The sequence below is a fragment of the Felis catus genome, chromosome B3, assembly GCF_018350175.1.
Source record: "Felis catus isolate Fca126 chromosome B3, F.catus_Fca126_mat1.0, whole genome shotgun sequence".
In the NCBI taxonomy this organism is placed as follows: Eukaryota; Metazoa; Chordata; class Mammalia; order Carnivora; family Felidae; genus Felis; species Felis catus.
In genome coordinates, this window is record NC_058373.1 from 121,544,747 (window position 1) to 121,571,327 (window position 26,581).

The 26,581-nt window shown below is 51.9% G+C and overlaps 1 long non-coding RNA gene and 1 other non-coding gene across 2 annotated transcripts; one reads left to right on the forward strand and one right to left on the reverse strand.

The window, feature by feature from the left end:
• Positions 1–1,718: 1,718 nt before the first annotated feature.
• On the reverse strand, positions 1,719–24,189 carry LOC105260673. The gene is made up of 5 exons (XR_002158809.2): positions 23,249–24,189; positions 11,130–11,393; positions 9,419–10,238; positions 4,562–4,731; positions 1,719–1,927 (listed from the first exon to the last, which is right to left on the reverse strand). It is a non-coding gene; the product is annotated as an uncharacterized LOC105260673 (long non-coding RNA).
• On the forward strand, positions 3,789–3,862 carry TRNAE-CUC. Its single transcript has one exon. It is a non-coding gene; the product is annotated as a tRNA-Glu (tRNA).
• Positions 24,190–26,581: the final 2,392 nt, after the last annotated feature.

Genomic DNA, 26,581 nt, shown 5'->3' on the forward strand with positions numbered 1-26,581 from the left:
CTCAGAGCGAAGCGGCCCTGCCTGGCTGTGCCTGGGGAAGCCCGCCAGGCAGACAGAGGATCTGAGGCCCATGCTGCTGTGAACTGCGCAGGGCAGAAGGGGCAAAGGTCACAGAAAGGGGCTCAGACACCGCCAGACCAGGGATCACCTCGATTTAAAGCCTGAAGACATGGAAGGCAGCAGGTCCTGTCACTTTTGGAGATGAGGCTTGGTGGCAAGGAAACTGGGGATTTGCCACTCTCCCTCGCCCCCCCCCCGCCACCCTCCCTCCTCCCCCTCTACACCCCCTCCCCAGACACTTGCTTGGGAGAGAGAGGGAGGAATCACAGGGTTCTATCAAAGCCTTTAGGACTCATCTGGTCCAGTGCCCTCGTTTTACAGGTAAAGAAACTGAGGCCCAGAGAGGAGAAAGACTGTGTGTCCAAGGTCACATGGCTTACTGGAGACAGAGCTTGAACCCAGAACCCCTAACTTCCCTCAAAATGGCCTTTCCTCAACCCTGAGACCTAAATAGGTCCCACGAGGGGGGATATTCAAATATTTTAATGACCCCAGCAGCACAGCCTCAGCACTCAGAATGGGCACTGTCCTTGGCAGTGGGTCAGGGTCCTGGAGGCCCCAGAGATGTCCCTGTAGTTGTGGGATCTGGGAGATGTCCCAGAGTTCCCAGGGAGAGTGACTGGGACAGTGGTGGGGGGTTTGGCGGGGAGGCTTGGGCAGCTATGTACCAACCGGAATGTAAGTATTTCAGTCTCAGCAATGCTGTACCCATTAAATGCCAGCCGGGAGCCAAGGGTAAGAGAACCCCCCTCCCCCTTTAGAACAGGTCTCTTGGGAGGGGACTTCCCTCCCTCAGTGAACTGAGCCCCTGGCTTGCCAGGAACAATCGGTACCCCGTTTGCATGGGGTGGGGGAGGGAATGAGAGAAAATCAAATGACGGGGACCAAACTTTAGCTTCTGGACACCTGGCCCAGGTCACCCAACAATGGACAATGCAAACCCCAGTCTTTTCCCTGTGGCCAGCAGCTTTGTGTGCTAAACCTGGAAACGGCTGATAAAGTGGGTGTTTTTAGCTCTTGGCAGCCGCAACATCGCCATTTGGCTGCTGAGGGGGTACGGAGCGAGACCGTTGAGGGCTCCTCTGCGTCCTCGACACCACAGGGTACCCAGAGCCTGGGGTGACCCAGCTCAGCATCGGGAGCCCCTTCAAACTCTGTGATTCAGCAGGCTACAGACACCTCGGGAGGGGTGAGTCTACAGTCCTACAGAAAATGAGGGCACAGACGGAGTGGGCAGGGAACTCTCACCCCTAGAGAGCGAGCGAGGGAAGAGGAAGGGCACAGGCTTTGGCATCAGACCAACAGCGCGTAAATCCTGACTCAGCCCCTCGCTGGTTCCTGCGAACTTGACTCATTGAGTTGTCTGTAATGGGAGCAATCACACTGACCTCACAGGTCACGGTGAGGAGCAAACGCTGTGCATAGTCCTCAAGTGACATGGTGGGTTCACACATGGCATTTGTCAATCGTGCTTCATGACTTTTATATTCTATGCAACATCCGTCGTTTGTACGTATGGAGCTGACGTGGAGTCTAACAAGGTTCTTTTTTTTTTTTTAATTTTTTTTTAATGTTTTATTTAGTTTTTAGACAGAGAGAGACAGAGCATGAGCAGGGGAGGGGCAGAGAGAGAGGGAGACACAGAATCCAAAGCAGGCTCCAGGCTCTGAGCCGTCAGCACAGAGCCCGACGTGGGGCTCGAACTCACAAACAGAGAGATCGTGACCTGAGCCAAAGTCGGACGCTTAACCGACTGAGCCACCCAGGTGCCCCGTGAGGTGCACGTTATTGAGGGACGTATTACTGCAGCTCCCCCGCGGACTTGTCACTCTCTCCTTCCCCGGTGACCAGAAAGGATCCCCTGCACCTTGCAGAAAAGAATCACAGGAGACATCTTAGCTTCTCACCTTGTAAGAAGGCCCCTTTGCTTTCGTAGCAACACGGGGACACCAGGGGGGTTGTCCCCCTGCTCTTTATCCAAACATAAGTGGGGCCTCCAGCGTCTGCCCTGCTGAGGGTTCAGTGCAGCCGGGAAGAGGTGAGAAGGGCCAGGCATAGCGCCCAGATGTTCGTTGTATCGTTGTGTTACTGCCCACACCCAGCCCAGATGTTCATTGTCTCACTGCAGCTGCTTTCTTTCCCTCTGACCTGAAGACCTTCTCTCTCTGGGGGGGTTGCTGGGAAAAGGGGCAAAGGAAGGGGTCTTGCCTGATCACATCCCCCAATCATTTTATTTTTAACCTTTTACAAAATGCAAAAGCCCCAAGTTTATTCATCGTCTTGCAGCTGGCTGGCTGAGGGGTGTCCTGGGGTAAAATCACCCTAAAGCTGGCGATTGCCTGGCACCTTATAGCCCCGCGAGAGGGCTGAGTGTAAAACCTCCTGTGGAAGCCAGGCGGAGAGGTCGGTACCCGCCAGTGTCCCCTGAGCCCAGAGTCAAAGTGTGCACTGCGGCGGGGGAGCTGGGGGCTGCCCGCTTCCTCTCCCAAGGAGATGGAGAAGGTGACCGTCACTCTCAGCTCTGCCCCTGCTCAGCTTTCTGTAGCCTGCGCTGGCCCAGCTCCTTTCAGACCAACACCTAGATCCCACTCTGGGTTCTCCTTCCTCCCCACTCGTCGGAGGCCTCCACGCCCTGGTGCAGAATGGGGGCTCAGCGTCAGACAGACTTGGCCTTCCTGCCTCTCCCAGCCACCACCTGTGTGACCTCGGCAGGTTGCTTAAAAGTGGAGCCACAGTTTGCTTGTCTCTAAAATGGGAACAGCACTCACCCTCCCAGGGTTGTGAGACAGACAAGATAGTGCACGTAAGGTGTTGAGCCCAGTGCCTGGCTCAGGGTCAGACAAGGGTAGTTATTTTTATTCTTATTATCATTGCCCCATCACGGCAGGGAAACAGGTTAATAAGAGTCATTAAAGGAGGCCTGCTGGGCAGCTGTCCAGATACTAAACCAGGAGGAGGCTCACATTCTGGGTGCTAAAACTTCACGGGTCCTAACAAGACTGAGCAGGCTGCCTTCTCCAGCACCTCTCCAGGAAGGAGAGACCTCAGGAGACCACAGGACCCACTGGGACAAGCTGCCTAGGGCCAGGGAGAGACTTTCACCAAGGAATATGCTCCATCCCGAGCCACCTTCCAAAGAGGATAGTCTGGTCACCGGCAGGGCATTCACTGAGGAAGAGGGGTCGACAACCTGGGGGCAGGACCAAAGCGCCAAGGAGAGTCCAGGAGAAACCGAAGCCTCTGCCAGCCTCCTTCTCCTACCCCTGCGCCCCAGGCAGGACTCAGCCTCTCCTCCGAACAAATGTTGAACAAATACTTAAATAACACAGTGTGTAAGCATCCTGAAGAATGAACATGCCAGGACACCACTCATCCCAGCTTGGCCTGCCTGATTCTCCAGGGGCTTCTCCCAGCAGGAGCATCAGACACCAGGATGTGGGCGAAGCCCGGAAGGGGTGGGGGCGTGGGGGCGGTTGGGAAGGAGCGCTCTCAAAGCCCCACTCTTTGGCCATCTTCTCTGAAGCTTTCGCCACCTCGCTCGCTGAGGCGCTCTCTCTCTGGAGCAGGGCTGCTCGAAGCGTGGTCTGGCACGCCGTGCACGCCGCTTGCTCAGATCCAGGATGAGAGAAGTCCAAGAACCGTCCCCAAGCATTTAGATACTGTCACAGCAATTCGACAGAACGGTTTTCTGTCAGTTGAATCTAATAAAAAAAAAATTGGGGGGGGGGGCGCCTGCTGGCTCAGTCGGCAGAGCATGTGACTCTCACTCTCAGGGTTGTGAGTTCAAGCCCCACGTTGGGCATGGAGCCTACTTCAAAAAAAATTGGCTTGTATTTTATGTCCCTTGTTCATTTCATTTTCTTCCAGCAATTCTTTTGTGTTATGTTTTACAAAAGAAACGGCTCGTCATTGATTACACATTAGGAAAACAATTGGCCCGTGACCACAGAAAGTTGGAGAAGCTCTGCTCCAGATGTTTTTTCCTTCTTCGTCTTAGAAACCCTCACGTCAACGCGGTACGTTAAAATGTGCCACTTGGGGAGCGGGTGCCCAAATGGGGCAAAACGCCCCAGTCCCAGGACCCAGCAACATACCTGAGCCCAGTCACCTCCCCTCCCCACCTGATCTGCCCAGCTCAGAATTTCCCCCTAGACAAGTGCTCCCTGGGGTCTGTTCACAGCCCTCTGTCCTCCCCTGGAGCCCACAGGACTTGCTGTCTCCACCACTCATTTGGCGATTTCACTAATTAAAAAAGTTTTTGAGTACAAAGCTTTATGCTATGGAATGAAACATGGGCCCCCTCCAGCTGGCCTCCGTGTGTTGCCTCTTGTGGCTACTTTTCAGCCTCTGTTGCCCACGCATGGCTGCCTGTGTGTGGAATCTTGCACTCCCAGCTCCCAGGCTCCAGGGGTGCCAAGCCTACCTCCCACCCTTAACGCTTGGCCTTGCTGGGCACCTGGCGCTGCAGGAGGCAGGTGCACAAATATATGGATAGACTCACAGGGGAACTGCCGAGAGGGCTGGCCACGTGGGGAAAGGGAGGAGCCGAGAAACTCCTTTCTCTTTCTTCTGTGTTTATTTGCAAGCACCAGGGCATTTTCCTTTTTGCTTTGAAGCATGCTGATTTTTTTTTCTTTAAGTTATACATGCAGAGGGTAAAAAATTCAAAACCTGTAGAGAGGAGACAATAGGAAGGTTATGGGCAGCCCGCCAGCCCCAGGACCCCATTCCAGAGACCACTGCTCGCACCCCGCCTTTTCCAGGGTGTCCCGTGCATCTGCGGGCACTTTAGTGTAGATCTACCGCATTGTTTTCGCGCCCATGAGAAGGCACCGCACAGCCCTCCTGCACTTAACAATTGGCCCATGACCACAGAGAGCTGGAGAAACTCTGCCCCAGATGTTTTTCCATCTCGGTCTTAGAAACCCTCACGTCAGCTTAGTACGTTAAAATGTGCCACTTAGGGAGTTGTTCTGTTTTAACAACAGATCCTGCAGCCAGCTACCCGTTCTGGTGTGCTTTCCTCAGTCTTTTCTCACAGACCTAGAGCTAGAAGGTTCCTCAGAAACCTGCTCTTCCAGGGATGCCCACGTGGGGCCTCGGGAGCAGAGCAGATGTGTTGGAGTCACCTGACCCAGGTCTGGGCCCGCACCCCTGACCAGGGGTGAGTGGAGGGTACTTGGGAATCGGGGTGTCTTTAAGACTTCTCAGCCTGGGAATTTCGGGGGAACCTCACGCCCTCACGCCAGATTTAGGACTGGCAGATTGCCTACAAGTGAGGAAAGCGAGGCTCAGAGAAGGCAAAGGATTGCCCAGGTTACACAAGAAGTTGGTGGCAGGGAGACTCCCAGCCTGGGGTGTTGTATTCGCCCCTGCGTCAGGCCTGAGGGCCTGGGTGAGTTCCCAAGGACTGCCTATCCCATGACTGCAAACCGCGTGGCTCAAGACAACAGAAATGTATTCTTTCGCAGCTCAAGAGGCCAAAAGTCCAAAACCAAGATGCTGGCAGGGCCACACTCCTTCTGAAGGCCCCAGGAGGGCATCTTTCCTTGCCTCTTCCAGCTTCTGGTGGTTCCTAGCGTTCCTTGCCTTGTAGGCACATCGCTCCAATCTCCACCTTTGCTGTCACGTGGTTCTTTCCTGTGTGTCTCTGTGTGTCTTCCCTTCGTATAAGGACACTCACCATTGGATTTAGGGCCCATCCCAAATCTGGGACAGATTATACCTTATATAAATTATACCTTAACTTAAAACATCTGCGAAGACCCTATTTCATATACTGGGGTGCCAGGTGGACGAGAATGTGACGGGGACATGATTCAGTCCACTACAAAGCCTTCTTTTGTAAGCAGTTCCTTGGGCAAACTAGAGGCCTGTTTTGAGCTCCCAACTCAGCCGCAGGCTTCCGGCAGCCTAAATCTTGGGTGCCAGTGGGCCCAGAGAGGCACCTTCAGGCCGGGAGCTGTGCACCCAAGTTGCTGGGCATAGTGACCCAGATCCCTGCGCCAGGCTGGCCCCCCCACCCCCAAGCACTGTGGGGGTGAGATGCTCACAGCTGACCCCTTCTTCTGAGAATTGCCCCCGGCCTCCTGGAGCTGCACAGCCTGAAATGCTGGTTGTTTCCTGACTGAGGCAATGACTGACCAATACTGGGACACAAAAGGCCAGTCTCCTTGCCTCACGATGTGACCGATTTCGTGGCGCTGCTCCTACTCCAGAGCTCCCCCAAAAAAACAGCTGAGGCCATACCTCAGCCGAACACACCAAGATGCCAAGATCTTCCCTGCCCCCTCCTGCTCCCCTCACTCCCCTGGCAGTCACCTGAGAGCCCTCCCTCAAAAACTCACGTGTGCAAGAATCCCCACCTCACTGCTTCTAGGCAACCTGACCTAACCTGACAGCGGGGCAATGAGGCCGTGTGCGACCGGGAGGGGAACAGAGAGGGTGGCTCTCCTTCCGGAGTCAGCAAGCCACGCAGCCTTCCTCACCCAGCTCTCCCTCTACATTCACCAGGTAGGCACACCCTGGGTACCAGGCGCCAACCGGGAAGAGAGGGTAGAGTGGGCACAGCAGAGGAAGAAGGGGTAAAATAAATGGGTTTCACCACGGAGCTTGTCATAAGGAAGTCAGATGCACAGACATGCGCTGACTTGAGAGCTATTACGGACGGGATCGTGCGTGAGCATGCCCAAACCAACCAGTACCTCCTGGTTATCTCAGGGACAAGTCACAAAGGGTTTCTGAGCAGGAATCCATTGCTACGTACCCTCGCCAGCCTCCCTCTTTGGCTTTATGCTGTTAGTTCAAATCCCAGGAGGTGAAGGATCAGTGGTGCCAAGCGTCGGTAGGGCTCACGATCGACCAGCACCCAAGCTACTCTTGTTAGTTAATTTGTTGGGACGCTAGTTAGTTAGCTGGTTAGTTCGAGAAAGAGGGAAATGTGGGTCAGTCCAGGCAGAGAGAACAACATGGACAGGGGCCCAAAGACATATGCATGGCCCGGTTAGGGCAGTGCCACGAGTTCCGCGTGAGGGAGCGTGAGAAGTGTCGCTGGAACAAAGCCCTGGAGTGAGGCCGAGAGACCAGGTGGGATAGAGGGGGCCTTGAGTGCGAAGCAAAGGAGTTAGGATTTCTCCTTGAGAGTTGTGAGTAGGCACGGGCAGGATTTTAGAAGGAAAACTACTTGATCGTGGGCTAAGCGGGTGCAGGGGATTAAGAAGTACAGCACAGCACAGCACAGGGAATATAGTCAGTAATATTGTCAGATACTTATTGTGATGAGCATCTTGTAATGTACATGTGTTGCATCACTACACATTGTACACCTGAAACTAACTTAATATCATATGTCACCTCCTCACCTATACTTCAAGTTGAAAAAATGTTAAGTACTTGCTCAGATTTTCATTTTAGATAGATTGCTTTGGCCGTGGTTTGGAGGGTAATTCCATTGTTAGAAGTAAGTCAGTAAGTCCAGCCTATACTCAAGGGGAGAGGAGTCAGCCTCCGCCTTTCGGAAGGAAGAGCGTCAAAGATTCGTGGACATGTTTTGAAGAGACCATACGATGTGTTTAGGAGACTATAGGAGTACTCCAGGAGAGAGATGTCACGGCCTGAGCCAAGGCAGGGGCAGTGGAAACAGAGAGGAGAAGTGTCTTGAGAGTTATTCTTATGGGGTGGCTCGCAGGTGCAGGGAACTGTGATGAGTCAGGAGCCAGTTGGCAGGAGCCGCCTCGGCCACAGGACCCTTCACATGCAGAGGTGGCCTGAACTGCCTCCACCTGCAAAAAGGAAGAGGCTGGCAGGCAACCAGCGGTCTCCGGGAGTGTTTGAACGTAGTAGACCTCTGTAGCAGCTCGGGGAACGGAACCAGCACTAACCAGGCTGAAAGTTTCCCAGAGCCCAGCCATGGAAACTTTTGGACTTATCCCTCCAGAGAACAGTTAGGGTGAGAGCCCTGCCCCTCACAAAACACGGAAGCCAGGGGTGGACAACGATGACAGCAGAGCAACACGTGCTAAGTCAGGGTGTCAAGGTCTATAGCTTCACCAACCTGAATGTGACAAGCACTCCCGGGGTCACTCACTCATTCAATAAACATTTGCATCGGCCCTCGCAACAGTGACACTGGAACAGTCACAACGAACAATGCTTTCAAGGTGCTGAGGAAGAAACTGTGTCCAGCCCACAATTCTATATCCAGCCCAACTGCTATCAGTCAGTGTGAGGTGAGAACGCAAAGGTTTCAGGCATGCAAGGCCTCAAAATATTTACTTCTAAGGCACACTTTTTCAGGAAGAAAGGAAGGATTTGTGCCACCAAAAAGAGAAAGGAATAAAGGATCCCCAGGATGATGGAGGGAAGGAGCATTCTAGGATGATGGCAGAGTTAGCTAGTTCAGCTTGAAGCAGGACAGGGCTCCCAGAGAGAGGAAAAAAAAAAAAAAAAAAAACCCAAACAGCTAACCAAGCAGACAAAAAAGAAAGAGGCAAATCTAGTAACTCCAAGTTGCATAAGAGAGGAAATATAATCATGGTGCACTACAGGGCTCAGCTGTGAACTAGTTTTACACGCACATAATAATGTAAACACTAAATAGTGGTTTCAGCAAAAATGTCAGAGAACAGGTGCGTTAGGCTGAGGAGTAGGGTGTGTGGTTAGAGACCTAAATCCTAAGATTCCACTATAGAAAGTCAACTGATAATATCTAAAATATTATAAATATCTAAATATATAAAAATATCTAATACATATTAAATGTTATATATACTATATATAACATCTTTAGGGGAGCCTAGGTAGCTCAGTCTGTTGAGCATCTGACTCTTGGTTTTGGCTCAGGTCATGATCTCACAATCATGAAATAGAGCTCCACATCGGGCTCTGCACTGCGTGTGGAGCCTGCTTAGGATTCTCTCTCTCTCTCTCTCTCTCTCTTTCTCTCTCTCTCTCTCCCCCTCTTCCCCACTCACACTCTCTATCTCTAAAATAAAGTGTAAAAAAAGACATCAAAAAATAAATAAAAAATATATAGTACATTTAGAAATCTGGAGGTACATAGCATAACAAATTACTGAAAAAGTGAAATGTAGGGGCACCTGGCTGGCTCGGGCAGCAGAATGTGCAACTCTTGATCTTGGAGTTTTGAGTTCAAATCCCACACTGGGCATAAAAATTACTGAAAAAAAAATTTTTTTAAGTTAAAAAAATAAAAATTAAAAAATAATAATAAAGATAGTTGCCTCTGGAGGTTTCATTATAAGTCCCCTAGTGTATTTGATTTTTAAAAAACCTATTACTCTGATTAAAGCAATAAAAATACATGCATGCATGCATACATACATACATACATACATACCAGAATGGCCTGCTGATGAGGGAGTCAAGGCAGCACCTCTTTCCTTTTCCGTGAAGGGGCTGGAGAGGCGGTGGCCTCCAGAACCCCAAGAGCGAGGTTTAAGTGGGCAGCAGGGTTAGAAGTCTTCTTGGCTGAGTCACATCAAATCCACGTGTCGAAAAGCCTAGCGTCTTCATTTGGGGAAGTTCTACCAGTGCCTTGCAATGGCAGGTGGAGAACTAAAGGCAGAAAAAGCCGGTAGAAGTTCCTGCAAACAGCATCCAGGTCCCAGCTGAGCTGGATATTGAAGTCATAAACTTTTACGTGGTGAGCCAGGCTGCATTTATGCTTCCTAATGAGTCTTTGGTCCTCCTTTTCTCCCTTAGAGAAAGACTTGGACAGTTTTGACCACGTGCATGGACACCAAGGTCAGGGACTAGCCTTCAGCCAGACTGTGAAAGGGGGGCTGCATGCCTACACTAGAGAGATATCTGTTGCTTTACCCTGACCAGCACGGATGGACCTTCTTCTGGGCGGGACCCCATCCTTCCCTCCCTTCAGTGGAGGTAGGGCAGACATCTCACCAGACTCCGTCGAGGAGCACATGACTCTGACATAATCAATGGCAGCACTGTGTGTCCTTGACTTCCATGATTGGCCAAGAGAGGGCATGTGACCTCGCTGAGCCAACGACAGCCCTCGTCAGCATTTTTGCTGAATGGTTGGAGAAAAAAGACTGTTTCACTGCTGGGGTTGCTGTGACGCAAGTGTGACATTGCCATCTGGCCACTGCCAGGTGAGAAACTGCCTGAGAACGAAGCCCACTCAGGGAAAAGCGGCACTGAGAGAGGAAAGGAAAAAAGTTCCTGATGACAGCATCTGGGCACCCTGATCCAGCCATGCCTGAAAACCACAACCCCTAAGACTTTTTAATTGGGTCAATAATCCTTTGGGGGACTTTATGCCACTTGTAACTGCGGAGATTTTGAGTGCTAGACCCCCTGGGAGATAACATGACAGAAGAGGGAGACCCCCAAGGGAAAATACAAAATCAGAATAACCAGGTTATCTAAGCCAGCCACCATCCCCCAACCACTGTGATTCTCCCTCCAGGGCTACCCCTGTACCGGGAATTGTTTTATCAGGGGAGGCTTATTCCCTTACATGTGCATATATACAATCCTGCAGACTCATTATTAGGAGGGTCATGTGTTGACAGACCCTGTCACATGCTCAGATATGTAGACGTCAGCGATTTGCCTGTTATCTGATCCAAACATTGTTTCCGCATCTGGCCCCACTTAGGGTCATCCAGTTTCTGCTCAGACTCTCCCCTGGGTGCGGACTGCCCCTGACTCACTGTCAACTTTTCCACTGAGCCAAGAACCAAGAGCAGAGCTGGAAGGTTCTTCCTCCATCTGCCCAAGCCAGTTTCTGTTTCCCTAAACCTTCTGCAGTCACTAGCAACAGAGGAAAAGTCCAAGCCCACTTCCAAAGACAGTCCTTCAGGTGTTCAAGGAGAGCTGGCATCTCCCTTTTTACTAGTAGGGATTGAGTTCAGCTGCACAAAACAGAAACCAGACTAAGGCGGCTTAACCAAATGCAGAGGGAGAGAGCTCTTTGCATTACAGTAGGGCTGGGTGGGTGGCCCAGAGCTGGGACGACAGCTCCATGACCACCTCAGTGTCCCCATTCCTTTCTACCTATCTGCTCCGCCGTCCATGATAGGTACCTTTTATCCTTGGGGTTGCCTCATGGTTGCAACGTGGCTCCTCCACCTCCAGACTCCAGTCTACACTCCAAGCAGGAAGAAAAAGAAAAGCAACAAGGAAACAAAACCTTCCCAGAAAGACCCAGCAGACTTCTGTTCGTGTCCCACAGGCCAGAATTGTGTCACATGGGCTCCACAAGTCGCACCGGGGCAGAGGACGTCTTCTGTTTATTTGCTTCCATCTGGACATCGCTGCCTCAAATAAAAATAAAATGATGCCAAGCACTATTGGTAAAGAAAAAAGGGAGAATGGTCACAGGGCAGGCAGCCAGCAGTTGCTCCAAAAGCTTTCTCTAGACCAAATTCTTGTATGGAGAGGCTCAGGTCTCAACTTGGGAGGGGTGGTCAGACAGGCCCCCAACTCCAAGTCCAGCCCCACTACTTCCTTAGTGGGGTCACTTTAGGAGATGTTCTTAAGCTCTTTGAGCTCCTCTTTGCTCATTTGTTTAAAGAGGATAAGTGTGCTTTTCTCAAGGGTTTCTGGAGTGATTAAAGCACCTCCATGCAAAGTACCTTAACATTTAGACACTCACCAAATGTTAATTACTCTCTTACTTCCTGTGATTGCTCATCACATGACATGTTTCTAGTCCTTTCCTCCTGAACACGCTTCTAAGACCTGCTCTAATGTCTCTTTTAATGTTTTCAGTTTTTAAAGTAATCTCTACACCCAACATGGGCCTCGAACTTATGACCTAGAGATTAAGAGTCTCACGCTCTACCGACTGAGCCAGCCAGCCGCTCCCCCTACCCCGAAGCTACCTTTTATTTTTTATTTCTTAAATGTTTATTTATTTTTGAGAGAGAGAGAGAGAGACAGAGACACAGTGTGTGTAGGGGAGGGGCAGAAAGAGAGGGAGATACAGAATCTGAAACAGGCTCCAAGCTGTCAACAGAGAGCCTGACTCAGGGCTTGAACGCAACGAACCGCAAGATCATGACCTGAACCAAAGTCAGATGCTTAACTGACTGAGCCACCCAGGTAACTGAGGCTACCTTTTAAAAGAGACATTACATAAATAAACATTAAAAAAAATTTTTTTTAAAAGAAGGGGGCCCCTGGGTGGCTGAGTCGGTTGAACATCCAACTTTGGCTCAGGTCATGATCTCACAGTCTGTGAGTTCGAGCCCCACCTCGGGCTCTGTGCTGACAGCTCAGAGCCTGGAGCCTGCTTCGGATTCTGTGTCTCCCTCTCTCTCTGCTCCTCCCCCGTCTCTCTGTCTCTCTCTCTCTGTCAAAAATAAATAAACATTAAAAAAAAAATTTTAAAGAGACATTAGAGGGGCACGTGGCTAGTTCAGTCGGTAGAGCATGAGACTCTTGATCTCCAGGTCATGAGTTCAAGCCCTACACTGGGTGTAGAGGTTACTTAAAAAAAATAAGATAAATAGGGGCACCTGGCTGGCTCAGTTGGGAGAGCTTGCAATTCTTAATCTTGGGGTTGTGAGTTTGAGCCCTACCATGGGCGTAAGAGATTACTTACAATTAATCTTTTTTTTTTAATAAATAATAAGGTAAATAAATTGTAGCCCCAGGATGGAACACAAAGTCCATTGTGTCTTGCTCGGGGCACCGTATTTCTCGTACCGCCTAGCCAACAGCCACTACTGTGGCAGGCATGGGGAGCTCGGCACTCACTTCTTCCCTTGGGCTCTTGGACCATCAGGAAGAAACCAGAAGGAGCTAAGCACGGACCTGCCCACAAGGTTGGCTTTACTAACACAGAGCTGGCGGGGCCTCCAACTCCCCGCCCCCTGAAATCTTGACCCTGCACAACCCTAATGGACTCTCCAATCACAGCTGGAGAACCTGGAACGCTGGGAGCAGGCACCCACCCCAGGAGTGTCACAATCTCCAATCAGATTGGTGCCTCTGCCTCCAGCAGGGAGGAGAAAGGCGGTGAAGGAGGCTGTGGTAGGCCGAATGGTGCCCCCACCAACACTCCCAAGATGTCTGCATCCTAATTCTCAGAACCTGGGAATGTTCCCTTCCACAGAAAAGGCATTCTGCTGGTGAGATTAAGTTAAGAGTCTTGAGATGAGAAATCCTGGATGATCCAGGTGGGCCCCATAATTGCAAGGGTCCTTATAAGAGGGAGACAGGAAGGTCAAAAGCAGGATGGAGGTGGGATCATGGAGGCAGAAGCAGGAGTCATATGCTTTGAAGTTGGAAGAAGGGGACCATGAGACAAGGAACTCAGGTGGCCTCTAGAAGCTGGAAAGGCAAGGAAACTCCCCGAGCCAAATGGATTCTCCCCCTTGATTTGAACTTCGTAAGACTCGTTTCGGACTTCTGGCCTCCAAACCGTAAGAAAATAAGTTTGTGTTGTGTTAAGCCACTAAGCTGGGGGTAATTTGTGACAGCAGCAAGAGGACCCTCATCCAGGGGTTGAAAAGGGAGGGGACTGTGGGGAAAGGAGAAAACATCCTCCCAAGGATGTTGTTTTGAAGTCACCCAGTCACCCAGGCCTCCTGGGGCTTTCGACAAGCTCAGGCGTGTCCTTCTTCACTCCATCCTTCAAGGCTCAGCTCAAACATTGCTCTTCCTGAGCTAACCTGACTTGGCAGAGTTAGCTGTCTCTTTGTCCTGGCATGCACAGGGCACTCCGTCTATACCACTATTGTGGACATCCCAACTCGGTATTGTCGTTCCTGGTCTGTGCGTCTGTCTGACTCCCTCGGCAGAGGGGGAGCTCCTTGGGAATTGCAGCTACGGCCATTTCTCCTACGAGCGTGTTAGATTGAACAGAACGAGGCCAGGCCCTCCCCATCCCCGACACGCACTACTGGGTATCTCTGCTTTCATTTCAACCCGGCCCAGACCCCAAACAGGAGCTCTCCCCACATCTCTGACAAGCTGTTTTTCAGTATCCTGCCTTGGCCATTGATGTATATGTCACCATGGATATCTAGTATATTATTCGCACACCCACAATCAAAGTCCTTCCCCAGAGATCAGGGATCAAGACCACGAGGTTCCAGCCCAAGCTGGTTGCTTCTGAGTGGAGGGCACATAGATTCAGCTACTGTTGTTTTTATTGGATATTCTCTACCCCAAGTTCTGTACTTCCAGAAAGCAGGGCTGTGCATGGGGAGAGAGGAGCAGGAAGCAGAAGGTAGAGAGAGGAGGAAGGGCTCTCCGTGTCCCCCACAATGCCCTGTCTCTGGGTTGAGTGCATCCCTGAAGCCCAGTGGCAGGCCTGCCCTGGAATTCTTGAGATACCTTTTGGGTCTTTCCAATAGATTTCCTGTTTAGCTTAGCCCAGCCAGAGTTCATTTCCATTCCTTGCAACCAAAATCCTAAAAAATCTGGAATTAGCAAGCCTGAGCCAAGAACAGAGTGTTGGCACGTTATACATATGGTATGTTCCCAAACCAAATACGGTAAAATGTCACTTACCCAGAGGTCACAAGTGTGACCCTCTTGCCTATGCAGGACACTGTGGAAAACCCAAAAGAAAGAAAGAGGGCCCATTGTTCTCTGCCTGGCTGCAGAATGAGGGCCAGGAGGAGCCAAGTTGTAGAGCAGAGTGAAACATGGGGGATGGCCATGGATTGGAACACTGGGGAGCAGAAGCCAAAGAGAAGCGAGCCAAGGTCCAACCAGGTGGGAGGAAGCCAGCCTTCCAGAGAGAGAAAGCCAGGTCTGTTCTGTGTGTTACGGACCCCCCTTTCGAAGGCCCAGGACCCCTGTCCCTGGCACCTCCCTGCCTTTGCTAGAGCCACTGAGTCCTATGTTCAGTTCCAAAGGCCCAGTCCAGCCCAAGTCAGGTTCACAAAGTTCATGCACTTGACTCATGAGAAGTCCATGGGGTTGAATACCACACCTCTTTATTCTCATTTCAGAACCGGTCCTAGCAAGCTTGGTTAACCAGCTCCCCAACCCACAGTGGACTAAAAATCCCACATTAGAAATGGGGGAGATGCTGGCAGAGGAAGCACAATGATCCGACTGGAACTGATAAGCTAGTGTCTCCACCTTAGCACTAATGATGTTCGGGGCCAGTTATTTCTTTGTCACCGGGAGCTGTCTTGTGCAGTGCAGGACATTGCCGGCATCCCTCCACCCACTAGAGGCCAGAAGGACCCCCTCCATCTGTGTCAACCAAAAAAGGTCTCTGACATTGCCACATATCTCTCTCAGAGACAAGGCCACCCAGGTGGAGGACCACAGTAGTACAGGAGACAGAGAAACAGGTAAAATATTCACATGAACTGAAAAAATGCAACAGCTGAGGCCAGTGAGTCAAGGGGCAGAGACCAAGAACTGTCTGTGACCCTTAAGGGTGCATTGTTTGTTTGTTTAAGTTTATTTATTTATTTTGAGCGAGAGAGAATCCCAAGCAGGCTCTGCACTGTCAGTGTGGAGCCCAAGGTGGGGCTCAAACCCATGAACCTGAGATTAGGACCTGAGCGGAAATCAAGAGTCAAGAGTTGGTCGCTGAACCAACGGAGCCACCCAGGCGCCCCAAGGGTGCGGAGTTCATGGCGGTGAGCGGTTACCCCGGCCACAGCGAGCCACTGGCCCAGATCTTCCCTGTCGGAAACTCCCCCAAGAAGTGGCAGAGTGGCGCTGCCCAACCCGTTTAAGAAGGTCTTGTCTCAGGAAAAAGTGGGGGTGGCTGTGCCCCCAGTGGGGGACAGCGCTTCCCCGGGGAAGGTGGAACACAAGGAATTTTTTTACCTCCCTAAGTATTGGTTGCCTTAAACTCCTTTGTAAAAGTTTCTACACTGATTCCCTCTTCTACACTGAAACCCCCAAGGTTTGGGGCTTGTTGGGGGGATGAAGGTTCCCACCTTTTCTGATGAGATCCTCTCAACACTTCCAGGATCGTCTGCAATCCCGTTTCCTCCTTGAGGTCAACTTGCCTCCCTGCCCAGGGCCTCTCTCTCACACCCCTTCCTCACCTCTCCCAGCGCTTTGACCTCCTGTGCTTACTTTCCATGTGGGTCGAGAGGAGGTAAGGACCTCTTACCCCAGTCAGAGCACCGTACGTGGTCGGACAAACGGGGCGCCACGGTGGGCGTGCCATCTCATTTCCTGTTTGCAGCGCATGCGTCTTCTAAGTACTGCAGTCTGGCATCTGGGGTCTCAAGTCCCTACTCTTCCCACTTTTACCTCCGAACATCATGACCAAGCCCAAGCTAAGTTACATAAACTGCTGTCTGGCACCTACATTGGGTGGTTGTGTGTGTGTGTACATGGGTGTGAGAATATGGGAGGGATGTGAAGAAGTGTGTGTGTGTGTGTGTGTGTGTGTGTTTGCGCGCGCATGCACGTGCGTGCACAGGGCCTGTGCCTAAGTTTTCTATTTGGGGTTATTTAGGGCCTGCATTCTGGTTGTTGGAAGCAAGTATCTCTGCTGAGAGGCTGTTTTTGTAGTCAGGGTTGTGGGCCTGGGCATTTCCTTTTGCAGTAGAAATGGGCACTGTGATTAGTCATACCCGTGGCTAGGTCCTGGGGACGCCTGGCTGTGGAAAAACGTGGCCCCCCAAGCTGGTTCAAGGCAGGCCCGGTCAGACCTTCACACAGGGTTAGAATGGCCTGGGGCAGGTGTGTGTGACATTCCTGGACCATGGCTGCTGTCCAAGAGTGTCACATCTCTGGACATCAAGGTGGGAGCACACAGCCTGGCAGGTGCCCAGGGACCTGAGCAGACCTGCCCCTCACCTTGGAAGAGGTGGGTAGTGAGTCATTCTTGCTAGCCCAGGAAATTTACATCATGGGAATTTCCAAAGGCTCTGCCCTAAGAGATCTGCTTGGAAATCCAGACTCAGCCATGGAAGACGTTGGCCTGATTGGTAGTCCAATCCCCACTGGGTGCTAGTTTCCAGTCTAGAGTCCATGATGAGCTCGTTCCTTCAGCCAAGAGCAGGCAGACGGCCTCCTCCCCTGAGAATGATAGTCACGAGAAGCCCATCTTTCAGGGTGGCCAAGGCATACATGGAGCTCCTGAACAAGCAGAAGAAAGCGCAGCAGAGAAAGGGATGAAGATTTCACATCGAGGAAGCACTCCTGGGGACGCGTCCCAGGCACTGTGCCAAGCACTTCATCACACAACAACTTGGGGGTCTTCAAAGCAACGCCCAAGGGCACTGGGGCGTTTGACGACTCAGTGGACGTGCTAGCAAACCGGGGCTCAGCAAGAGGAGATGACTTTCCTGATATTACACAGATACTAAGTGGCAGTGCCAGGATTCAAACAAGGTCAAAAACGAGGTACAAAATGTCCAGCAATCAATAAACTAGTTAAATAAATAATGGTTTATTTATAGAATACTGGGCCCTCACTGACATTTCTTGGTAGTAGAATACTTCATGACCTGGAAAGATGTTCACGATATATAGTTGGGTGGGGTAAAAAAAATCAGGTTACAAAATAGCATGTGTTAAAAAATGAAATACAATGCAGAAGCATGATTTCCAAGAAAAAATTAAAATATCAGCAAGGGCTTTCTTCGGATAACAGGAGTAGGTGTGATTTCTGTTCTGTGACTTTGTCCATTTTTTCTTATAACGATCACTTTGTAACAAGGACAAACCTGATGGAAAGAGCCCAGGCTGGGGGGGAGGCGGGGCAGGGAGGGGAGGAAGGGGCTCTAGTCAAGACCAGAACTGAGCTGTAGAATCCCTAGGCTGAGCCTGCCAGAGGGTGTGGTGGGAAGCAACACCCTTCCTTGGAAAACATCAGACTTTCTCTAGATCAGGCAGCTGGCAGGCGGGGCTGGGTGCCTGCCCCGACCGTGAGTATCCCGGCTCTGAGCTCTACCCTTCTGGGCCCATACTGGCAGTGCTGGGGGCTCCACGCAGCTGGGCACTGGCGAGGGTGGGAGAGGGCAGAGTTGGACTGGATGTATCCTGGATGTGGGTACAAGGGTGGGGAGAGCTGGTAAAAATTGCTTAAATGTGTGCATTTATGCCAAGCTTTCAGTTGGTGGGTGTGCCCTCACTCAAAAATAGCAGAAGTAGGGGTGCCTGCGTGGCTCAGTCAGTTAATTGTCCGACTCTTGATTTCGGCTCAGGTCATGATCTCACAGTTCGTGAGTTCAAGCCCTGCATCAGGCTCTGTCTGCACTCACAGTGCAGAGCCTGCTTGGGATTCTCTCTCTCTCTCTCTCTCTCTCTCTTTCTGTGTCCTCCCCCCCCCCCCCCCGCTAATGCTCTCTCTCTCTCTCTCTCTCAAGATAAATAAATAAACTTAAAAAAATGTTTAAATAGCAAGAGAGGCACTATGATTCATTTATCTAGAACTGTGTCTCTCAGCCCCCATGAGCCCCAACAACGCTCCTTTTAAAAGTTATTTTAAAATATTGTGTAATAATTTAAAAATCTGAAAGTCAACTTGTTAACCAACCTATAGACATAATATTTTTTAATCAATCTAACACCTGAACTGTATTATAAAGAAAAAACATAGTTTTTAATAGGGGCACCTGAGTGGCTCAGTTGGTTAAGCGTCTGACTCTTGGTCATGGCTCAGGTCATGATCTCATGGTTTGTGGGTTCGAGCCCCATGTCGGGCCCTGTGCTAGCAACGTGGAACCTGCTTGGGATTCTGTCTTTCCCTGTTTCTGCCTCTCCGCCGTGCCCCGTCTCTCTCAAAATAAATAAATAAACTTAAAAAATAGTTTATAATAAAGCAACACATATTTCCATATGCAAATACTCAGGCATGACTCTAGTAGAAGACCTCTCCCCACCAAAGGCACACACAAATTTCCAAAACTTTCCCAAAGGGAGATTCAATCCTAACGACCACTGATTAGAATAATTGCTGACATACAGTGAGTGCTTTCTCTGAGTGAAGCACCTTTCTAAATTCTGTGTGTGTATGTGTGTGGTGTGGGTGTGGGTGCGGGTGTATAAAGCCATCTAAAGATATCTTCATAACACTATGAGGTGGGTACTATTATTAGCCCTATTTTATACAGATGAGAAACAGAGGCCCAGAGAGGTTGAGTTAGTTGCCCAGGATTACACAGCCAGTGAGCAGGGGGGCTGGGAGTTAAACCAGCACACATTGGCTTTGCTTGGGGTGGAGGCTCAGCCTGAGGAGACAGGAGCAAAGCTGGGTAGCACTGCCCCGGACACTCCAACATGCAGGGCTTTTCAACCTCAGCACGATTCCTGTGACGGGCTGGATAATTCTTTGTTGTGGGGACTGTCCTGTGCAGTGTAAGAGGGTCAGCGTCCCTGGCTTCTATCCATTAGATGTCAATAGCAACCCCTGACGGGGGTGACAACCAAAACATCTCCCCACCTTGTCAAATGTCCCCTGGGGGGCAAAATTGAAGTTGAGGGCCACTAGCCTACAGGAGACACAACCCAAGCCAGGTCCGGAGCTATGGGGTAGAACTTCGTGGGCTAGAGAAAAGCGAGCCAGTGTTCTGTGGGGAGGGGTGTAGATGACGTGACAACAGAAGGCAGGGGGTCACATGGAAGACATGTGCAAGTGGTTTGGGGTGGCCATGTGACCATGAATAAAGAGAGAGCTTTGATCATGTGGCCAGAAGGAGGAAGAAGCTGCCTTCCTTCCTGGTTCCCGCACCCCCTCCCCCTCCACACACATACACACACACACACACACACACACACACACACACACACTGGACTTCATGTCCTGCCCTGGGTGAGGACCTCTCTTAAGATGACAGCTGAAAATGTTTCTGCTTGAGGGTCCTGTGTTGACCAGAATTCACCAGGCTTTCCCAAGGTGCCTCCATCCCCTAGGTTAGCCTGACTTTTAGACCCTCAGATGACTCACCCCCACACACTGAGACCCACCTCTCTGTTTTGTACTCTCCCCGCATTCCTAGCCAGCCTCCCAGGCCTACCTTCTCGTGTCCTGATGCCCAGTGACCGTCTCCTTGGGGTGGGGGGCTCCTGCCTTATAACCCTGAGAAGGCTGAAGAGTCGGGGAGACAAAGGCCTTGGGCTGATGGATAAGGAGCTAAGGAGCCTCCCACTATACTGTCCTCATCCCCTGGCTCTCCTCTAAGTCTCTGGAAGAAGAGGGGATTCTCAGACAACCCTTTTGGCCACTGCACTTGGCTCTTGACTAGAATAATTAGAGATGGAACCAGGAACGATGTCCTGCCTCTGCAGAACACAGGATGACTTTGAGCAAGGCATTTACCTTGGCCTCAGCTCTCTCCTTTGTCAAGTGAGCCAGGGTGGATTTGAGAAGTTTAACACTCCTGCACTGACATTCTGATTTGAAGAGGAAAGCCCCCTGGGCAGGTCCCTCTGAGCAGAGCAGCTGTGGCTTTGCATACTCAACTCATTTCCCCGCCCCCTTCCCCCAGGTGGTGCTGATGCAGCTGTCAATCATGGTGCCCTCCCCCCCTCTTCCAGGGATGTGAGGGTCAGAGAGTGTCCCAAGCCACCAAGTCAGAGGACCCTATGTGGATGGGTTCATTAATGGACATGCTCCCAAGCAAGTCAGTTAAGAGTCCTTCCTGGGATATGAAAGACAGAAAAGATGTTTCTAGAGACCTATTAGGTTGGAAAAATGTGAATCTAAGGTTATTGGCTGTCACATTCCTGACATAGGAAGAAAGCCCCTCTTCAGAATAAATCCAGTACACAGAATGAGACAAAGCTGAGAGCCAAGAGAGAGATAAGTCCCTGATGACACTGTTTGAACCCCTGGATCGAACTGTGCCTGAAGGCTGAGGCCCAAATGTGTTAATAATTTCCCTTTTTCCTAGTTTGGTTTGGAATGCTGTAACTTACAACTGAAGTAGTCTTAACTGATACAACGCTTCAGTGGTAGGGCTGTGAAGGGAGGTACTGAACACATGGAGGGGTAGAATCTACCAGTTTATACCTCCAGCCCAGGGCATACCCCATACCCCCGGCATATCTCTCCTGACACCTTCTCTGACAGTCTTTTAGCTTCAGCCTCGGAGGAGAGCTCTCCTAACCTAATCCATGGCCAACACCACCATGCACATTTTTCAAGCTCAAATTTGACCTTTGACCGCAGCCTTGAAAAAGAACGTCCTTGGCCCAGGATATAGCACCCCAGGCAATAGGCAAGTGGAATCTATAATACACAGCCTACAGCAAGGTTGGAGGGATGGGGAGCAGGGGTTCTCCGGGGTGTGGCACACATCAGCAGGGGTTCTACATTCATACTCAACCCCATCGTAGGGGTCTGCATCCCCTGGCACTGAATTACAGGAGCCTGGGGCTTAGAACAGCCTGCCAGCCCAGGGTGATGCCTGGCAAGTTGGAATTAAGCTTTCTACTGCCTCAACCTGCTGACTGGGGAAACCAGCTCTAACCACGGGGTCTGCGAGACACTGGATGGTATTCCTGCAGCATCTGGGTTCCTGACAGTGCGGATCCTGCTTGGGATTCTCTCCCCCTCTCTCCCCCTCTGCCCCTCCCTCCCCCGCCAAATAAATGAATAAACTTTCAAAAACATTTTAAAAGCACCTTAAAAAAAAAGAAAAAAATGAATAAATAAAAGGAAACTGAATTCCAGCCCCACAGTCCAAAGCCAGTAGCTGTTCAACACTGAGAAACCAAGAAAAGAGATCGGGAAAATCCTGTGCACCATCCCCCGCGAGAATCTGTGGCCTTTCAGCTCAGCATCTAGATGCCTGGCAACGCTGTGCTCTGGAGCGGACCTGGGTCCCCCACTTCGCACAGTCCACAGGAAGCGACCTGTCACTGCGTGCCCTCCAAGCCTGTTTTCCGCTCAGTTGGGTGACGTTGCCTGAGTCGCATCATGAAAAGTGAGAAGTGGGTGACAATGCTGCTCAGAACCCTTCCTGGTCATCGTCCGGTTCTAAAAACACAGAGGCTCGGGGGCCCCCCATGTGGGTGGTGCCATCAGGGGAATTGTGCAGAACCAGTTCACCTAGCGTGTCCCCGTCAGCGTGTTGTAAGCCCAGGTCAGGGCCTGGCAAGGATTGTGACTCAGCCCTGAGGAGAGCAGCAGAATCTGCTTTGCACCTCCAAATGTCCCCAGGCACTGGAGCTGAGGACCCATCCTGGGCCCAGTCCCCCCTAGCCCGTTCTCGTCCAATCAAACCCCACCCAACCCTGGTGACCAAGCACCATGGTTTCACCATTTGGCCAGATCCCCAAAAGTCCTTGTGTGATGGGGCATTGAATCCTGCCAAGGCTCATCTCCTGGGGTCCGGTGGTCCCCAGCGCCCCAGACGTTGGGCCGGGGGTGGTAATGGGGGTTAGCCCCCTGGGGCATTGGCCTGGGACAACAGCCTAGCAGCTTGGTCCCCTCACATGCCCAGTGCGAGGCTGGAACCAGGGGTTTGGCCTGCAAGGGAGGCTCTGGCATCTTCTTGTGACCACACCCAAGGCCCACCAGGTGTCGCTGTGTAGCCAGCAGGCTGCAGGCTGAGGCTTTTTCTCCAGCACCGACCCTGGGGGACTGGGAAGCCAAGGCAGGAGGCCTGTCCCCCTAGCAGTGGCTCTGTCCCCCTAGCCTCAGGGCCAGCAGAAGCACCCCTGGAAGGCATGTGTCCTGGTCTACAAGCCTGGGGACAGCAAAGGTCTCCACCCATGGCCTGAAATGAGGGGAGGATGAGAAAAAAGAATAATTCTTGACCTATCTGCTGAGTCTTGCTTTCTCATCCCAGCATGCCACAGGGTGGGCCCCCGAGGCCCCCTCCACCCTTACCATGCTCCTCTGCGGGAGCTCAGCTCAGCTTCCTGGGGCCCTGCCTCAGGCTACACCCTCCCACCACCCAGCCCCATCCACAGAAGGGGTCAGTGAGCTGTGCAAACCCACCATGCCCGGTGACCGAGGAGGTATTTCATCAGCTCCAGCCCCGGCCCCTCCCTCATCAACAAAGTTGGTTCAAGGTCAGGCAGGACTAGGAGGTTCAGACTGGTCATTTCCAGCCTAACCTGAGCCCAGAGGGCATGTCACCCGGAAACCAGCAGGTACTGAACACTGGCTTCCTTCCCATCCTTGTCAGGCCCAGGGAGGGAACTCACCTGTTCTAGCCCTAAACCCTGCAGCTCCATGCACAGCAGACCCCAGACGTGGCTGTGGAGAGACTTTCCTCAGGCCCACCCCACCTGAGGACAGTTGAGGGCTCACCCTGCAGCTCCCCAGAGGTCCAGCGCGGGTCCCGGCACTCCTGGTGTGCAGCTGGGCCTCGGGGGAAGGACAGTCCAAATGAAGTGGTGCTGGGAGGCCAGTCCCTCCAGCTCCAAGTCCTTCTCTCTCCAGCAGCTGCTCAGATGCCTGCATCTGGCTCCTCCCCGGAGAGGAAAATCAAAAGGGGTGAAGGGCCTGAGAAGAGGCAGTAGTTCAGGGAGAACCTGCAAAGCTCCACGTAGAAGATGGAAAAGGAGAGTCAGGCACAGACAGAGACACAAGAGAAGCAGGGGGTGCGGGCATACCTTTCCCAGGATCAGCAGTTGTGGGTGGGACGGCTGAGCGAGGAGCAGGCTTAGACAGGAGCTTGTGGGTTTGGTCTGGGCGGCCGCTACCCACGATACCACAGGGATGGGGGGTGCACCTCACCCCCTAAGTCCCGTTAGTATAAGTCATCCAGTGTCTTTGCTTTACTCGTCAATGCACGTGTACAAACTGATCACCTGCTAGAAGCGTCTCTGCACTGGGCAATATAGGGGAGACACCAGAAAACACCCTGTTCCCATGGGCGTTAATTACAGTCCAGGCCAAAGGCAAGGATACAAGACTTATGAACAAGAACACACATGCACGTGCATCTCACACAACAATGGCTGTGAAAGCCCGCTGATAACTGCACAAATGTGTGAGAACCCCAACTGTTAAATGTTTGCTCATAGCTGCCCCTGATCATTCCTACCGTGAAAAATGCAACATGCCAGACTCCCGGCAGCCCTGCTCAATTTCCATAGAGCGTCTACAACGTTGTTCAAGATTTTGCACTTGTGTGTGTATGCTGTGTGTATGATGTGTGTACATATGTATGTGTGCATGTGTGACCAGGCACACCAGTAGCATCTGTGACTTTGTGCTTACAAGCCCTGGAAGAAAGAAATTTCTAAGAACTGTGTCAGAGAAGCAGAGGAATGGAGAGGTTTCATAAGCCCCCTTCTCCTTGTACAGAGGGGGAGAAGAAAAGGTCCAAGGGGTCAGATGTGATGCCTTGGGTCACTCAGAAGTGAACAAGTTAATAAAACTGGCCGTGAGGCTTGTCTTGAATGACACGTGAGCTCACCAGAGGGCAGAGGCGGACCAGGGTTGGAACAGGAATATCAGAACACTTGTCTCTGCTGACTGTGGCAATAGCGGGGAAGGTGGTGACAGCTGATGTCACTCACCGAGTCCAACCCGGAGCGTGACAATCAGTGGAGACAATGGAGGAAAGTGGTTAAGGGCTGGGCTCTGGAGACAAATGTCTATGGCTGGAATCCTGACCCCATGACTTCCCAGATGCTTCTTAACATCGCTGCACCTCGGTTTCCCCATCTGGAAAATAGGGACAGTGACACTGCCTCCCTCATGGGGCTGTCGTGAAGGTAGATGGATGGATAAATGCAACACACTTGGAAAGGTGCTTCGCGTGGAGGAAAAGCTGAATCAAGGTGCATCACGATGACCATTCTCCACTTGCGTCCTGGCCAGCAGGATTACAGCAAGCCCACTTCTGCTCAGAAACAGTGCTGGAACCCAGAGTTCACCACCCTGTGCTTCCTTTTTTCACTGATGTACCTTGTAGTTCCCAAACCTGACTGGCAGGCAACTCACGCAGAAGCTCTAACCACCTCCTGGTGAAAACAAGGACAGCAGGCAGGCTGCTGGTGACGCTTTGTCCTGTGGCTGGAGCTGGGGGGGCATGGGTGGAGCGGAGGGGCTGGCCAGCAGACTGCTGTGCCCCAAGTAGGGAGGCTGGCGTCCTCAGAACACGATGCTGCACATTCTCTGCCTTGGGGTTGTTGAGTTTTGCTGAACTTTTGTGGCAGTATACAAAATGGGCATTCTAGAGAGTTCCTGCGGTCAGAGCTTACATTAGGCTGTTGACATCCACACAAAGAGTTGTCTCTGTGCAGCTCGTTTTTATTTTTGTCATTTGCTCTAGTCTCCTAATTTCCGCCCCCGCCCCACATCCTTGCGTGTCAAAACCAGCAGGAACCATGGAGCCGGCCTTGTCTTCATTTTAGGACTGAGGACCCTCAGCACAGATGGATATTTTTCTTGTAGCTGGTGTGAGCCTTGCCGAGCCCGCCGAAGCCAGGCTGGCCACAGCGTATCCCTTGAGGCCAGGTACCGGGCCTTCCTTAGCAACCGCCACTGGAACACAGCAGAGAGTGCTCATGGGACCAGCCCCTGGGGTGGGTGCATTTAAAGCAGCCACACTTGAGCCTGAGCCCGGCGGAGCTGGCGAGAGGAGTATGGGCTCCGCGCTGGCATGGGGCCATCTGCCCCTCTGCCTCTTCAAGAACCCGTGACAAACAACCGCGCCGGGTGCCCAAGCTCTTGCCAAGCCCCGTCGCAGTAAAACCCGGGCAGACTCAGCAAGGAGTCCGATTTCAGCCCAGCGGGTGGGGAAACCAAGGCAGCAAGAGCCCAGTGTGTCCAAGGTCACACATGGTGCTGGCATCTAGAGGCCAGGCCTCCAGGGCTGCATGCTGAGCACCGAGCAGTCAGGCCCACCCCAGCCAAGACTCTGGACCTGGGACACAGGGGGAGCTGACATTTCCTGAATCACATCAGCACAGAGCCCAGAGAAAGGCCTGGCACTTTGCATCCATGAGTCCTCACGGCAGCCCCCTCTCGCCAGGGGAACGGAGGCCTCCATGGAGGCACTGAGGCTCCCTAGAAGCCCCCCAGGGGTGTCACGTCCAGGCCAGGAATCCAGCTCTAGAGGACTCCAGCTTCCAGCTGAGTGCCTGGATCCCCAGACATCAAAAACCTGGCAGGCCCAGGGAGAAGGCAAGATTAGATCATTACAGCAGAATGAAGGAAACCGAGAAACCGAGGGAGGGGAGGAGGGACAGAGGCCAAGAATGTTTCAAGGCAACCTGAAAGTTCCTTCAGATTAAAGCAGGCCCAGACACTGGCAGCTTCCCACTGCCTGAGTTACTCAGCCTTTGGAGACCAGGAGCGTCTCCGCCCCTCTTCGGGGTCAGTGCTGGTCCACACACGTGTGCATGCGTTAGAACCCGAGGGTCATGAGGGCGACGGGAGCTGTGAGCATGTGTCGGTGTCCCATGTGATGCGCGCATTCGGACACGCAAACATGCGTGTGCAGGTATCCAGGCTGGGCGTGCGGGCCCACAGGAGTATACGTATGTGTTTGTGTGCAGTCTACAAACATGTTTTCACCAAGCTCAAGGAGAAGCAATCAGTCATCTCCCAGGAATCTTAGCAACAGCCATCCCCAGGAAAGGCTTCTGCCAGCTGGGGCAGTCATGAGTCAGCAGAGGCTGCCGTGGG